The sequence below is a fragment of the Epinephelus moara genome, chromosome 19, assembly GCF_006386435.1.
Source record: "Epinephelus moara isolate mb chromosome 19, YSFRI_EMoa_1.0, whole genome shotgun sequence".
Classification (NCBI taxonomy): domain Eukaryota; kingdom Metazoa; phylum Chordata; class Actinopteri; order Perciformes; family Serranidae; genus Epinephelus; species Epinephelus moara.
The window spans coordinates 29,100,746-29,118,014 of NC_065524.1; positions in this window are offsets into that span (position 1 = coordinate 29,100,746).

Consider the following 17,269-nt stretch of genomic DNA (forward strand, 5'->3'; position numbering starts at 1 on the left):
TTTAGACCTCTCACATCAAAACCGTCTCTCAGATGTTTGCCGCCGCGTCGTCCACTTCTGACCTTTCAATTCCTCTGAAAGTGAATTCATAGCTGCGAGCTATTTTTGAAACTGACCTTGCGACTGAAATAGACGGTAAAAGGGGAAACTGTTTTGGATGGAGACCTTCAGAGTTACTGCACAATACTTTTAACACCCAGCAGGAGCTGTGTTTGCAGAGTCTTGCTCAGGTGCACGACGGCAGGAAGGAAAGGGTTCACTGAACCGAACCTGCAGCTGTGAAAGCACAGTTGTGACTTTGTTAAGTGGTAGATGCTGTTACAGCTGTCCATTTACAAACTGAGACAGGAAGTTACAGTTAAGGTGCTCAGTTTAAAGGACATTTTAATCAACAGTTGCTGTGTGAGATTCTCGTACAGGTCTCGTACAGGTTGGGGATAGGTCTCTGTCCGTGTGGTGTGAATGTGAGTGTGAATGGTTGTCTGTCTCTATGTGTCAGCCCTGTGATAGTCTGGTGTCCTGTCCAGGTTGTACCCTGCCTCTCACTCAATGTCAGCTGGGATAGGCTGCAGAGGATATACGGTTACAGTTACAGAAATGGATGAATGAAGTTCACCATCTGTTGTCTTGGTTTCGGCTCTCTGTCCTTAACCCTGTTGCTTAGAAACTATGTTTTTATACAGCTAATTTGCACCAGCAAATACATTTAAATAAATGTCATATGAATTACATTTTTATTCATTAATACACTTTAATGAACCTACTTGCAAAGTCAGAAAATGCCATTTGCTTTTCCAACAACAACAACATAGCAACCAAAGCATCTTTTTGTGTTAAGTTTCAGCTCTGTTTCCAGCTGCCGGGAAGAACTGCATATGTGAATATGTATAAAGTGTGAACAATCTTTAGTGTCTCCGTAAGAGGCGCTGGACGAGGTGATGTCACATGAGTCAGCGTCGGTTAAGGACTTCAGGAGGTGTGAAGTTAGACAGAAGAGAGATCTCTGCTGGCGGCACACATTCACTGCTGCTTTCATAATACACTCTAATCTCAAACCAAATTGCACTTGTGTAGCACCTTTCTAGTCTTCTGACCACCCAAAGCACTTTTACACTACGAGTCACATTCACCCATTCACACACTGGTGGCTGAGGCTACCATACAAGGTGCCACCTGCTACTCAGTAACAATTCACACGCTGTCACACACTGATGGAACAGCCATCGGGAGCAACTTCAGTATCTTGCCCAAGGATACTTTGACATGCGGACTGGAGGACACAGGGATTGAACTGTCGATCTTCTGATTGGTGGACGACCCGCTGTTGTCAGTCAAATTGCATTGTGGCTCATGTGAGCATCAGACAGAAATGTGACATCTCTAATTGTTCTGCATGGATTTTGATTCTTTTGGGAAAGACCACGTTTATGGTTAAATGCTGGAAAGGTCGACAGTGACATGAGGCAGGACGACAGGACACAGTTTACATTTTTAACATTTAATCAAAACTTGTATACATCCAGTACACACTTTTCATGCACTGTTTGCATGTTCCTACAAAAAAAGTAATGCACCAAAATTCTTAATATCCTGTATAATCATGAAGCAGTTATTTGTGTATAACCCTCGTATTTGGGAAGGCAATGATTACATCACACGTGTAGAAATAGAAATGTAGTATCTAGGAGACAGAAAACAGACTTGTTCTCCAAAGAGGATAAATCTGAAAAAGCAGGTGTCAGATTTTATTGTTTCAAATTTCAGAAAATTCTGACAAAGACAATTAAAACAAAGCGTAGGTGATAATTGAAAGCAGAATGAAACAGAGCTGAGTTTTAACCAGGTGACGTTCAGCAGAGTAACAGATTGTCTGTCGCACTTCTCAGCAGATGTTGTCTGTCTCCTACGTTTTTTTATTCGTCAACCAAAAGCAAAGATGAAGAGATTTTTCTCGTGTTTATCTGTTTCAGTGTGAACAAAAACGTGTCACACAAAGGGACAGAGTTATCAGATTCAGTTGGCGTACACCTACATGTCCACTGGATCCCACTGTGCTGTGTTCCGGTCGCCTTCTGGCTCAGCTGCGGCTCTGTCACAGAAGCATTTGAGAAGCGCAGGATTACTTTACTTTCTCACTTACTGTAAAAACATACATGCAAGTGTGGACTTGAAATGATCCAGTTTCATTTCATGCAAACACATCCCATCAGCTCTATATTTATTAAGTATTCTCTGCCAGCAGCAGCACCGACCCTGGAGTTATAAACAGACACGAAAAGCAACAACTTTTAATTCAGTTATTTTTGTGCTGTGATGAAGTCTGTGATTGCTCTGCTGACGGCTTCACAGCTCGATCAGGAAGAGCAATATCACGTCGTTGCAATGAGCACTTGGCACCAACAGCGAGACTGCATAAAAAAGGTGCAGTTTATTAAAATAAAGTCTCATGGGCCTATTTCAGCTGCCACTCCCTCCTCTCCAGCACATACCTCATATTCTTCTCTCATATTTGTTAGCAGTCTAAAGTGAGACAGTGTGAGGATGACACTATCTATATACAGTGTGTGTGTGCTGAGTTCCTGTGCAGCCTGGTCAGCGGCGTGCCGGTAGTCCAAGACCGTTAAAGCACAAGGGATACATCATAGGGTTCTGTAATTATAAATAGTCCCCGTGCAGAATTCCTTCTCTGGAAATATATCTAGTTTACTCTATTATTAGCTGTGTAAATCCTCCGCTCACCCAGAGGAGGGGGGGGCTGCATCTGTGAGATCGATTGCAGTGCCTCAGCACTGTTTACGAGTGTGTCATCGTATGAAGATAATCCTTCACTCAGAGAGACAAACCGTCCGGTCGTAATTCACGACGCTGTTTGCTTTCTGACAAGCGCCTGCAGGCTCCGCAGCCCCCCGACTGACTTCTATCCATCTGTCTGAAAGAGCTGTAACTCTGACAGGGATGAAATTTAAAGGTAATTTGTCACGCTGATGCCACATTCTTCAGAAGAGACACGGAGGCGAATGACAGCAGAGATGGGACGAGATAAATTGTGACATGGAACTTATTGGTAGAAAGATTGTGCTCCGTCATGTCCATGTAAGGTCTTTGCATACAGGGCTGTAGCATGTTAGGCAGCATTTTAAATGAAATGGCCCAGTATCCAAAGGAATTATGTTTGTGCTGGATGATTTCACCCCTCAGGATATACGTCCAACCCAAACATTCAACGCTGATGCAGGAAGTAGTGAGCATTCATCTAGGAAGGCAGGAAAAGGTAAAGGTGTGGACAAGTATTAGAGAAACTAAATCTTTCGGTGTGGTTCAGACTATAGAAATAAAATGACGATTGAATGAGTAATCCCATTCAAATCAACATATCGAGATGGTCAGATGTTAATTAATGTGTAACATCGCCATTGCAACCATTGCAGCAGGCTACCTTGAATATGAACAAACCAACTTGTTGCAAGTCACAAACTCACTGAGGTGTGGTTTTGCAGTAGCTTTATTTTTTAAAAGTTACCGTAACTATTATTTCCCCGTTTCTTTTACTGCCATTAACCACCTGCGTGTTGAAACATGTAAACTGAAACTGAGGCTGCCTCTGCTGCAGAGACCATGGGGGATCAATCGCGTGCAGATCAGCATGTTTTCATGAGTCAAACTAGAGTTGGTGTTTGCTAAATCTGTAGCAACTACTATCAATGAAAGAAGCCACTAAGAGGTGGAGTAGGCTCTTATCTGTGACTTGTTCAATGAAGTCCAAAGCTGCGTTTTTACAATGATTAATTAAACAAACAACTGAACAACTAAAGCAAAATTAGATGAAACAAAATATTACTGATGTGATTCAGTAATTGCGTGACTACGTTATGTGATGACTGTCAACAGAAAATATCAGAACAAACACAAACCCTCTTTGTGTAAAAGCCGCCACACCAGAATTAACAGGTAAAATAATGTAAAACCCCACCCACACCTGTCCCAAATACTACCGCAAGTAAAAGTGGCCAAAAGAACGTGTGCCGGCTAAATAAATAACAAACAATGAGGGTTAAATACACACTCTTGCTCCCATAAAATTGCGGCACTAACCAGCTGGATGACTAACATAAATAATTAAAACAGTTTTGGTGAGTTTAATTTTGTTTCTGTCGAATTTAATAAAGTGTGTTTTACAGTGAGATAACAGGGCAGTGAAGCTAACGTTAGTCTTGGTTTGGCAAAAGAAAGTGGATTGGTGTACAGTTGTATTTTTCTCTTTAATAAGAAAATTAAGAGTAACAATAGACCACAACAGTATTCTCAAGCTAATGAGTGTGACATACTAAAGCCAAGTTAAAGGGGAACTAATGTTTCAATGAGCTCTGCCTCCGTGTACGTCCTTGTACTCCGTGTTCAAATAAATACGGGGGGTCATCAAATTCAAATGGCTCATCGAAATCCAGTTGGTGAAAATCTGGTAAAAATTCAGCCATGACTACTCCTCGCGTTTGTAAGGCCACTCCAGTGGTAACTTCCTGCAACAACTCGAGTCTCGCGAGACCAACAGCTGTAAAACACCATAGACTGTATAGGAAAACACCAAAGAAGAAGAAGAATCTCGCGAGATGTGAAATTTCAGAGCCAGACTTTCACTCTCTGAGTGAGTGTTTTGACTTGCCACAACAAACATGTCCAAATTTTTACCCGATTTAGACCTGATCTGGATGAGCCATTTGAATTTGATGACCGCCCGTATTTATTTGAACATGGAGTACACAGATGCAGAGCTCATTGAAATTGAAGAGCAGACAAGGAGAGAGAGGGAGCAGCAACAGGCAGAGGAACATGTCCGAATCCAGCTAAAGGTAAACACAGACGCTCATTTCTCCTTTCCGTTATGTTGTTGGATAATTATACAAACAATCCGAGCCTATCTGTGTGAAAAAAATGCACTTGTAGTGGACGTATTTTGACGTTGTTTGACGCTGTCTGAGTGCCCTATTATTTAATACAGCGCGTGCTCACGGGCTGCAGGCAGGTCAGCCCGAGCTTTGTGGAATGTCAAATATTGAACATCCTATCACTCATTTAGACAAAAGTAGATCGGAAAATAGGGCCCAGGTTGAAAAAAACATTAGTTCTCCTTTAAGGCCAATGATTCATGACGAGCCACAAAATAATCCTGAAAAGCTGGATATCAGAACGGAAGTACAGAGAGTTGTTGCATAGAGATCATACGCCATCTTATCTACTTGTCTTGGTGTGAACCGACAGGTTTTTAGAACGTTGCAGAACGGCACGAGTTGCATGTAGTTGCAATTAATTGCCTGTTTCAAATTGTCTTTTCGCGATTCTTTCATCTGAACTGGGCTTTAAGGGCCTCATAAATGCACACACAACTGTTTGTACAATATCCTACAAATCAGCACCCCACGAATGACGCTATATCCTTAACGTAAAGTTATGAAATTAACAGTTAATGTGGTAAGGCTTAGGAAAAGGAACGTGGTTGGGCATCTTTAAGTTTAGGCACCCTGTGAGCTCATTGGTCAGTCACATGATCGCAGCCCTCCAAAATACATGGGTTACACACAAATCACTGGCTCATAATTATGTGGGATATGTATGAACTTGCATACCTACCTTTAATAGGAAAACCTACAAACAGTTTATGAGAACAGCCTGACTGATGTGTGTTGTCACCATAATAAGTAACAACAATGCCCATTTTCTTTTGTACCAGTCAAACAACCATGGCAAACAGCTGAATATCCTTTCTACTCATTTTATCTCTTTGGTTCAGATGTAGGAAAACCTCACTAGAAATTACACTGACAGTTGCAATATCATTAATTACTAAACATCCCATTTTAGAACATTACTTACTCAGATCGTTTCACTTTACATGTCTAAGGTTCAAATATCAGTGCTTATGCAATATTTCTGTTTTTAGCAGCTGAACGCACCACACCCTCACTCCCCTGTCATAGCTGCTGCATGTTTGTTGGTTTTCAAACTCATGATGGGTTGGACCTCTTGACATAGTTCATACCCTCTACACTTCTCCTCTTACCTCTCTTGCTAGAGAATTTTGTTACGAGCACAAACTGTACATGTCTGTGAAAACAGAAATGTATTTTGTATCAGTTGAGATGCCGTCTATGAACATCCAAAACCGACGCAGGAGGATACCTACTATGTCAAATTTTGACATTTGAGTCCACTGACAAAGCAATTGTGTTTGATTTGAGTTGGGATGAGAAGACGTTAGAAATACTTCTTTAAAAATGCATCAGTGCTCAATAATGTGCAGCTGTTACAACAGTACAGCCTCTTTAATTTACCGCAACATAACTACTTCCATGTTAAGACGAAAACACTGTGAGCTGCATCAGTTCAACTCCAGCACTGATGCACAGAGATGTTTCGGGACCTGTTGGTTCAGGTGTTCCCTCCAGGACACAGCTCTCCAGAAAATAAAGTTTGTTGCTAAGCAGCACCAGCCAAAACTTGGTTTACTGGAAAAAAATGTATTTGTTGCCATGCAACATTATCTCATTGGCTGTGCTGGGGACTGCTGGGAAATACTGAGGTCTTCAGTGTGGGGAATAAAACTGTGGAAGTGTTTCAGTTTATGAGTCATGCTTATTAACATGTTCATCAGTGGGTTGATTGTGGCACAGAAGAGCTACAGTGTCAGAGAGTGGAAAAAAGATTCACATTTATGTTAGTCTCAACTATGTTTTTTAGCGCAGTGAAGACCAACAAAGAGCAGACTGGAAAGCAGCAAAGGATAGAGAGTTGTAATACATTAGTGGTTAAACCCTTTCCATTTTAAAGCAGCTATAATCTATACTTTGATACTAACAATCAAATGATGACTTTGAGGTCGTCATTTAGCTGCCCGGCTGCAGCTTCACTGTTTTGGTTCACTCTCACCACTCTCTAAAGTGTCATTTTCAGCCTCAGCAGGTGGTTGTTTTTAAGGAAATGCTCTAAAAACAAACACTCTGGTGAATCAGTGAACATAGTGGAGCATTTAGCAGTTAAAGATCCAGATATTTCCCTCAAAAGTTGGTGGAGCCGAAAGACAGTGCTCGAGAGGATGCAAACATGAGGCCCAAATGAATGACAAAGGTGCTGTGTAACTGCTGGGTGTTTACATAAGCAACTGTTTGCTAACAAGTTCATTACATCAATTTAATATTTATAACAGAAAAGAAAGGTCTTTGCAGGTATTACAGAAATTCTCCTTTAGCCTTCAAGTCTCTGAGTCAATGGTCAGTGTATGTGTTTGACTGACAGCTGAGCTGGCAGGAGCACTGAGACAAAATACAAACAAACTGGTGCTGGTAAATGTAGCTTCGAGGCCAAGGACAGACAGCTGTGTTAGCAGTCGCGGTATAAAGTATGAATGACCCATTTACCTTCTAAAATTTCTAATGTTGACATTTTCAGGTAGAAGTTTTTGGAGGGGAAGTGTTACTGACAGGTCTGTGGCTTTGCACTGTGAAGAAACAAATAAGAAAATGGTGATGCCCGTCTTCACGCAGAAACATCCTCCAATGTTTAAAGGCCTCAGTGGTTCCCAGCTGGTGGGTCGAGGTCCAAAAGTGGGTCGCAGGCCCATTCTTAATGGACTGCAAGTGACTGGGTTGTTGATGTTCTGGGACATTTTGTCAAGTTCTGCCTGTTACATGCATTGTCTTCTTTCAAGATACACTTACGTTTTCACAGGAAATTTAACATTTACATACAGTCTCTTTCAAAATAAACGCAGTACATCAGTACAACACCATGAATTGACGTTTTTTCCTTCAACAAACACGTGGTTAGGTTTATGAAAAAAAGAAAAGGGTTTGGCTTTAGAATCTAATATGACATGAGCATCATCTCTTGGGTGAAAGTCGGTGTTTGTTGGACCCATCCACCACCTCTCCCATCTCCAGTCGGACTTCCGCTGCCTTAACTTTGGACATTGTCCCGCTGCAATTCCACCTGACGCCACTGGGCACCGTAAAACTATAACAGCAACTGGCCGTGTATCATGCTGATGTTAAAGGACGCCTTATTTCGTTGGTTTATAATGCCGCAAGTCACTGCCCAAGTGCCGGATTTTGACGACTTCGTAGTGAGATTGTGCTCTGCATATGTGTCAATTTTGTGGAAAAAAAAAAAGAGTGACTAACGAGAAAGACACAGCAAACTAGCTCAATGACATGGCCAAACACAAGTATGATGCTGAATGTATTAAACAGGCCTCAAACTAATGACTAAGGAGAAATCTGGACCCCGTGGCAGGACCAGTTGGGAACCACTGCTTTAAAAGAAGCTCATTTGATCATCCAGCAGCACCTGAAACCTCCTCACTAATGCTGGAATTGAAAGAGTCTACATCCAACAAGTTTTGTTACTTTTAAGAACAGACAATCAATCACGATGACAAGGAAAGACTGCCCAAAAGTGTCATATTCCTATTTGATCTGGTATGGCTGAGAAACACCCTTTAAAATAAATAAACTCTGAGGGACCCTGATATAGAAAAAACTCCCAGAGTAAAGAGATTTGTTTTGAGGAAGAAATTCTATTTCTGTATTGTATCTTCTATCAGGAGTGTGTGACACAGTCTGTTTTGATGCTACAGTTTATGACAGTGTGAGAATGAGGTCAGCAAGGATGTTGTTTGAAGGGATATGAGCTATCGGTCACTCCCTCTGCCCTGACACCCACACACACGCATAAAAACCCACATGCAAATAAACACTTCCTGTGTGAGCACTTATAGAGCTTAAGAGTGAAACATCTCGGAGTGTATTAATAGACACAAATAACTTGATGGCAGTAATGAGGGTATTTAAGATAGTGGAGATGTGTTGAGATTTAACACAAGTGTGACACTCACGTATATATGATCACACTTTATACACACACACGTGCACACATCAGCATATATGGACGCCAATAAAAGTTAGAGAGATTCACTGCTCAAGGTCACGGGGTAATCGCTCGTGTGTGTGTGTGTGTGTGTGTGTGTATGTGTGATTTCATGTGTGCACATGTGATCATCCTCATAAAAGTGGGGGCAAAGTTCAAGTGCAGCGAAGCAGCACCTGCTGTAACCAGACACTCGCTCACACATACTGCGACATAACACCCTATACAAGTTATTTCTGTCTGACACCTCTGATGATAAACAATCCATAATCCTCCTCTAATCTCCTTCACGCTTCCAACAAAGTTACACTCGGTACAACAGAGCAGTCTGACAAAAGGAAGTCCAGCTGCAGTGCAGAACACAGGACACATCATCAGCTGCTCTCAACTCAAAGAACCTGATAATAAGATAAAGTCTGACTGACTCCCTGTGTACACACATATATATATTTAGTATATAGAATTACTATATTAAAGCATGTTTTATATGAATTAGACTCAAATGCAATTTGCGATATTGTTTTTTGTTTGCTGTTTTTTATGTTTTATATCAATCAATCAATCAATCAATCAATCAGTCAGTCAGACTTTAATTATATAGCACTTTTCATACAAAGAAGCAGAGGTGCGGTCCATAGTAATAAAAGGCTGCCTCACCGTGGGTTATTGTTTTAACTTTTGGGATAATTAAAAGGCCACTACCAGACAACCTGAGGGGAGGGTTCTAGAGGGTTCATAGGTTAAAAGCAAATCTGGTAAATAGGAAGGCTGAAGACCATTAAGTGCTTTATAAACCAATAAAAGGATTTTAAAATCAATCCTGAAGCTGACAGGTAGCCAATGCCGACACTTTAAAATTGGTGTAATGTGTGCTCTCTCTGGTCTTTGTCAACACTCGTGCAGCTGAGTTTTGAAGTAACTGTAGCTGAGATATATTCTTTTTTGGGAGACCAGAAAGCAGAGCATTACAATAGTCAATTCTGCAGGTAATAAAAGTGTGCATTAGTGTCTCTGTGTTGGCTTGGGAGAGAAATGGACGTACTCTGGCGATGTTCTTCAGGTGATAAAAAGCATTTTCTGTCATGTTATCAAATATTACTCCAAGGTTTTTTGCTTGTTGACAAGGGTTCAATGGCAGTGCTTTCAGTTTGAGAATGAGTTTCTCTCTGTGAGCTTCAGGACCAATAACCAAGACTTCAGTTTTGTCCTGGATGAGCTGTAGAAAATTCTCTGCCATCCACTGCTTGATATTTAAAACACAATTAAAAAGGGTATCGATTGGCCCTGGGTCATCAGGATATATATTTATATTATTATATTATATTAGATATTTTTTTATATTATTATTTTTATTTTTTTTACTGTGCAAATAGTTTTGCTAGTTGTGCACTATGTGGCTCATGTCGTCACTTTGTCTTCTATATTTCCTTTCTTGTTGTATATTGTGAAGCACTTTGTGACCTATGGTTGCCAAGAGCACTATATAAATACATTTTACTTACTTATTTACTTACTAACAAAAATGAACATATGGCCACAATGCTTAAAAGTCCAGTGTGTAGGATTTAGGGGGATATACTGGCAAAAATGGAATTTAATATACTAAGTAGGTTTTTTGGGATGGTCTATAATCACCTTGTAGTCGTCTTGCTACAGTCCCCCAGCACAGACACACAGATGCAGCACTCTGTCTAAATGCAATACTTTTATTTACTGCTGCCCAGCACACAACAACAACAAAATCAGTCCACAACATGTGACTATGGCCGCCTGGCTCCTCCATCACATGTCTCCCAGTCCATTCAGTCTTAAACCAAAAACTCAGGTCCTTCTCCTTGGTCTGGGCCGCAGTCATCCGAGGGCCATCACACTTCTGCATGGAAAAGGGAGAGATGTAATCAGAACAAACCAGCAGCAGCTGTGTCAATCAACTTACTTGGTACTTAGTTAGCAGCCCCTCTGCAGCGAGAGCGTCAGAAAAACAGAAAAAAGCAGTTCCACGTTGAAAAAGTCAGTGTTTTTACCAGGTTAAATTGCCAGGTCCGTTTGCTTTAGAGAAGAAGACCCTCTGGATAATACATCTCCCAGTAAGAATCTCCTGCAGATCTGAGTCTTAACTTATCAGAGAAAGAATGTGAGCACACATTAGCAGATGCTAGGCTAGGGAGCCACGTCCGACATGCCAAACAGCATTGGAGAAACACTGAATTTTAACATAAACTGCTTTATTTGGGGATTTTACCTGCTTAAATCCCCAGGTCAGTTTGTTTTGGAGAGGAAGAGACCTCTGCAGGATGCTGGGCTAGCGGCTCGTCTGTGACGTGCCAAACAGCATAGGAGAAACACTGATTTGTTACATGAACATGAAACTGCTTTATTCAGTGTTTTTACCGGTTAGAATCACCGGGTCCATTTGTTTTGGAGAAGAAGAGATCTCTGTGGATAATTCGGCTCCCAATAAAAACATCCTGAAAACTGAAAGAACTCTGACCGGGAGAAGATTCAGCTGGTTGCAATCTGCAACCTTCACCACTAGATACCACTAAATCTCTCAAAGTCTTCAACCCTGCCACTTTAAATTGCTTCTATAGTTTACATGTAAATGTTTGTCTGGCATACACATGACATACTGTGTGTTGGTGTTGAATTCATTAAATAAAAATTGTATTACAAATGTATAAAACAAATATTTCTGTTACATATTAGCATATATATACTTTCATGTGCCCAAAATAGAGATGTAACTTGATATATATGTTCATAAATGGATATATATCAGATTTTTGGTCTTCGTTTGAACTTCTGGTTGTATTTTTATACAGAATGAGGACTGTGGATTTTGTCCCCCACCTCTCACACTGGAGAGAGAGAATTATGACAGCACTCAATCACTCTCTGAATCTACATATGGGCATGTGAGGATTGTATTAAGATGGATATGATAGAACATGAACATCTCCTTTAAAAACCATGATCTATTTTTAGCTGCGTGGCGTGGATATTACATTGACATACACTGAAGTCGCTGCTCTACATGCTGTGGACAGACACTGATGCTAAACCAGACATCGAGGCAACAATCCTTTGGCATGTATCCGTGTGTGTAATATGTGTGTGTGTTTTCACGGACATATGTGCTCAAGAATGCCAACTGCTCGCCATGAACAGGTGGAACGGGCGCAGTGGCGGGGCGTCAGAGATCGTGTGGTGAGGAAAGGCTCGCCAACACCAAACAGCAGCTTGAGAGGGATCAGTGCTGATCCTCAAGTTCAAGGTTAAAGACAAGAGGGAGGGAGGGGGAGGGCTAATAATGATCAGATTAATGAAATAAAACACTGCCAGAGAAGTACACTGGCTTGTGAGATGATTCTGCAGCGAGGTTAGTGCCATGAAGTAAAGACTAGTTCTGGTTTATTCCAACTTTATTTACATGGTTTCATTTTCTCAGTTATAATAGCCTGTAAACACTGATGTGAACAAATCAATTTTTGCACAACACATTTTCAAAATATGTGCTATGCCAATAATTTATGAGGAAGGAAATGCACTCAACACGCTGTTAGGCCTCAAGGATTCACACAGTGAGTTTTAGACACTGAACATAAACAGAACTTCTGCTCATTTTCGAGAAAGTTCCACAGCGCCCTTTTAAAGATACAGTGTGTAGCAGTTAGGGGCATCTATTGGCAGAAATTGAATATTGTGTGTTTTCATTACCTTAGAATGAACCATTTATATATACGTAGATCGGCATGTAACATCGCCATGTTTCTACAGCAGGACATGGCGAAACACAGATATTGTCTAGATGACATGACTTAAAATTTAGTAATTTCCAAATAAGATATGTAACAAAGAGAAGACTACTGTGAACAGCAAAATTTTCCTCTGGGGTGGCACATGGGAGAAGTTTCAACTGGTTCCAATGTGAAACCTCTGCTGGATGCCACTAAATCCTTCATAGTAGACCTTTAAGTTTCCCCAAATTCTCTTGAGTCAGTTGTTGTGAAGATATTAACTTTGGATGATTTGACTGAGAGTGATGCGGCTACTCCTGTGTTTTATTCTTGTTTTACTTTTGTGATAAAACTGTTGAAAGGTTTATCTGTGATGCCAACACATTCTTGCTCCAACTTCATCACGTATCGACATTTGGTCACGGACTTTCCACGTCCACATACGACGTCCAAGGTACCCTTGGTGCATTGGTTGTTCATGTTCTGGGATGCTGTGTCAACTTCTGCCTGTTACATGCATTGTCTTCTTTCAAAATACACTTTGGTTTTCACAGTAAATCTACTGTTTACATACAGTTCTTTCAAAACAAAAGCACTATGTCAGTACCTCAAATTGATGTTTTTTTTTTCCTGACGTATGTGGTTAGGTTCAGGAAAAAAGAACAGGGTTTCTGGCTTTATAATCTTACAGGAGGCGAACACCAATCTCATGTTTGTTGGACCCATTCACCACCCCTCCCACCCACCCCACTTGGATGGACCCATTCACCACCCCTCCCACCCACCCCACTTGGACTTTCATCGCTTAACTTTCATTCTTGTCCCGGCATGTTTCCCCTTGACGCCGCCGACCGCCGTTAAACTATAACGGCAACTGGCCACATATGCTGACATATAAAGACGGGTTTGTTTGTCGGTTTATGATGTTGCAAGTCACTGCCCAAGCGCTGGACTTTGAGACCGGGTTGGAGATGCATAAATTAGTCTATTCAAGTTGGATTTTAACGCTTCATTTGTGAGAGCAAGATTGAGTTGTTTTTTCTTACAAAATTTTCACAGGATAACATTTTAAGAGAAGCAGGAGCTGCCAGACATTTATAACTCAGTCATCGGCAACACTGTGTTTAGCATTTAGTTTGGATAAGGCACAAAATCCACTCAGTCATGGTTAGGAAAAGATCATTTATTTGCCTAAAATACCCAGTTTCAGGGGCACAATCTCGGCAGGAAATGCAGCGATGTCTTCATTCATTCAAGACCTTTATTTGTCCCCGAGGGGCAATTGATTCTGCCGCAGTAGCAATAAAAACAACAGCAACAAACAACAATGACAACAACAAGGTTGACACACACAAGGCAACAGTCACATAAAATCAGTCGTAACTAAATAAATAAAAACGCATACTTGAATAAAATATGAACTAATGATGATGCTACCTGTACTGTACAGAGTTAAGCAGTGAGATGGCAGAGGGTATGAAGGAGAATTTGTATCTGTTAGTTTTGGCTAATGGTTGTCTGAGACGGGAACCAGAGGGCAGGAACTTAAATTCTGAATGCAGGGGGTGAGTGCTGTCGGACATAATGGATTTTGCCTTCTTTGATAGCTGGTTATTGTACAGTTCTGAAAGGGTTTTTTGCTGAGTGCCAATGATTTTACTGCTGACTTTTGTTATCTTGGTTAATGAGTTTTTCTGTTTCAGATTGAGTGATGCAAACCAGCAAATAAAAGAAAAGGTGACAACAGACTCAATAAAAGATCTATAAAACATTGTCATCAGAGATCTGTCGACCTGGAACTTTGCCAACTTCCTTAGACAAAACAGACGCTGCTGGCTTTTCTTGATCAGCATGTCGGTGTTTTCCTGTCGATTATGATGCCCAGGTACTTGTACGAATCGACAATCTCCACAATTTCTCTTGGTAAAAAACAACCACTTTTCATGGCACTATCCCCAGTGGGGAAACAGTGATGGGTTGTTGAAAACACCCATGTTTGGAAGCTGAAACTCAGGGATGATTCACTAAAAAACAACTGGTTTTGTTTTTTATTGGTCTTGCATCTTGGCAGGCGTCTCGTCTCGGCGTCTTGTGGTCCACCATCCCCTCCACCTCCAGATGACAAAGTCAGCTCATGCACTACATCACTTCAGAAACATCGATATGACATGTATAAAAAATGATGTATCAGAGGTTTGGAGAAATGTACAATGCCAACATTTTCTTCTGGTGATTGTGTGTGGTATTCGTTGTCTGGCTCAAAAACAATCAGTGTGGTTATTTGGTTGCCTCCTCTGACTCACCCTACAGACATGTGCCGCCCTGCTGCCTAGGAGCATATCTGCGGTCAGAGCTGCTGCGTTGAGGGAACTCCATGCACTGGTGCCCATCACGCCCTGAAAATAATCCCAGTTTGGTATTTTCTGACTCAGCTGCTGTTCAGCTGCCGCGTGCCTCATTTAGAGGGTTGGGCACTCAAGCCGAACATTTGGCAATATTGAATATGAATTTGAAGGAGCTTGGAATAAAGCGGCTGCAATTAATATGTGAGGCGAAAGAAGTGACACAAACGTTTCTCGGAGGGATGCTGAAATTTATACGTCTTATTTGCAGTTGCTGTTTTATCCTATCATAAGTTTGACTGGATTTTCTGCTATAAACATATCTGATCTAAACAGGCTGTAGTTATTTAGTCCTAATAACATCAGTCATGCAGTCACTTGAGCGGCTCAGCTGATAAAGCATCAAACTTTTAGTGTGAGGGTCAGGGTATTAAATTAGATGATCCATGCACATTGTTCGGATTGGTTGATGCACATCCTATATCAGTGCCACTAAATGGGTCAAAAACTTGTGCTGAAGCAGTTAGTGGAGTTTCCTCTTTAAAATCGACAGAACAGAAGAGAAGAGCTTTTCTGCGTCTCTCTTGTTACTTTTTTTAGGACCTTTCAATCCTATTTCTGTATTGAGAGCAGATATGTGTTGGTGCATGTCAACTCCAAAGCTGAATGCTAAGTTGCTCAGCTGGACTGAACTGACATGACAATGACAAATCCCGGCTTCTGACAAATAGCTAATACAGTAATGTCTTGGGAGTTTGACGCTATTGGCCACAGCAACAAGCCACAGACTTTGAGGTGGCCCAGCTGTCTCACTGGGTTACCCCAAGTAGATGAAACATTTACTGGCAAATGTTTGTCAGAAAACTTGGTGCTCAATGAGCCATGTAAGAGGAGAAGAAGCTGCAAATGATATGTTGAAACAGTTTGGTTTTATAAAGGCTGAGATCAGAAATCAGAACCTAGAAGGTATGTAAAAAAAAAAGTGCAGATGTCAGTACTCCCAATACTCATCCATTTATTTTCTTATCTGTTCAGGGTTGCAAGGGGCTGGAGTCTGTCCCAGCATGCATTGGGCAGGAGGTTGGCTATACCAGTACCATCACACAGTACGGACTGCTGTTTAAAGTGTACATTAGCATCACTTTACGTTGGGGGAGCATTAGGCTAAAGATCCAATACCCCTTTGTGACAGTCATGTGCTGGCTTGGCTTGGCTCGGTTTGGTTTGGTTTGGGCAATCATGCGGTGAGTGTGGCAGGGATTTGCATTTCCAGTACAACAGGGTTTTCCTCTTGAAGGTGTGTCTTTAACTGTCTTGAGTGATGACGCTTCAAAGCAGCGGCCTGATCCACGGCTTAAGTCCCGTGTTATTCATGCTGCATGTGTTTTTCCACAGCAGGGCAGGTAAAAGAAGTTTACCTGTTGTAGATGAGCTGTTTGCAGAGGTGCAGTAAGAGCCTGTTGTCTGCAACATCTCACTGTGGCTGTTTCTGTTTTCACTTTCCTCCCTGTCATATCGTTAGACTTGTCTTAACTGAAGAAAAGCCGCTAACAAAGTTCCGCTGATAAAGTGATAAACATATTTCATTTCCTATAGATTCTTCACAAGATTCTTATTTTGTTACGTGAAAAACGTTATTGTGGGGCGCCAATATAAGGAAATGTAGAGCAGCACAACTTCTAATACGGCTGATAGCGAAACATGAAACAGTAAAAACGAATCAGATATCCAAAGCAAAAACAGGATGCAGAATAGAAACTAAACTCCAAACCACAGAGAGTCAGTTAGAAGCTAGAGAAGAACTTATAGTAAAACACACAGAGACTGAAAAATTGCCTGTAACATTATCTAGTAATTAGCCTAACATTAACACTGGTGCATCCATGTAACATTAGAGTGTTGAAATATAAAAGACAAAAAAAAAACAGTAGAAACCTCAGGAAGAGCAACTGAGGAGGGATCCCTCTTCCAGGATGGACAGATGTGCAATAGATGTTGTACAGAACAGATCAGCATAATAAATTAACAGTAATCCGTATGACCCAATGAGACAGAAAGAGAGAGAGAGAGAGAGAGAGAGATGCAGAACAGACGGTAATGACAGTAGTTTACAACAACATTAATGAAAGTAATAATATTATAGTTATAGTTCTGGCTACTGTGGTACAATATGTTGAAAGTATATATTAGTATCTGGCAGTATACATATGTGACAATAATCATATGTGTATAATAACAGTAGAAGTATGACTAATGATAAAGCAGCAGCACAGC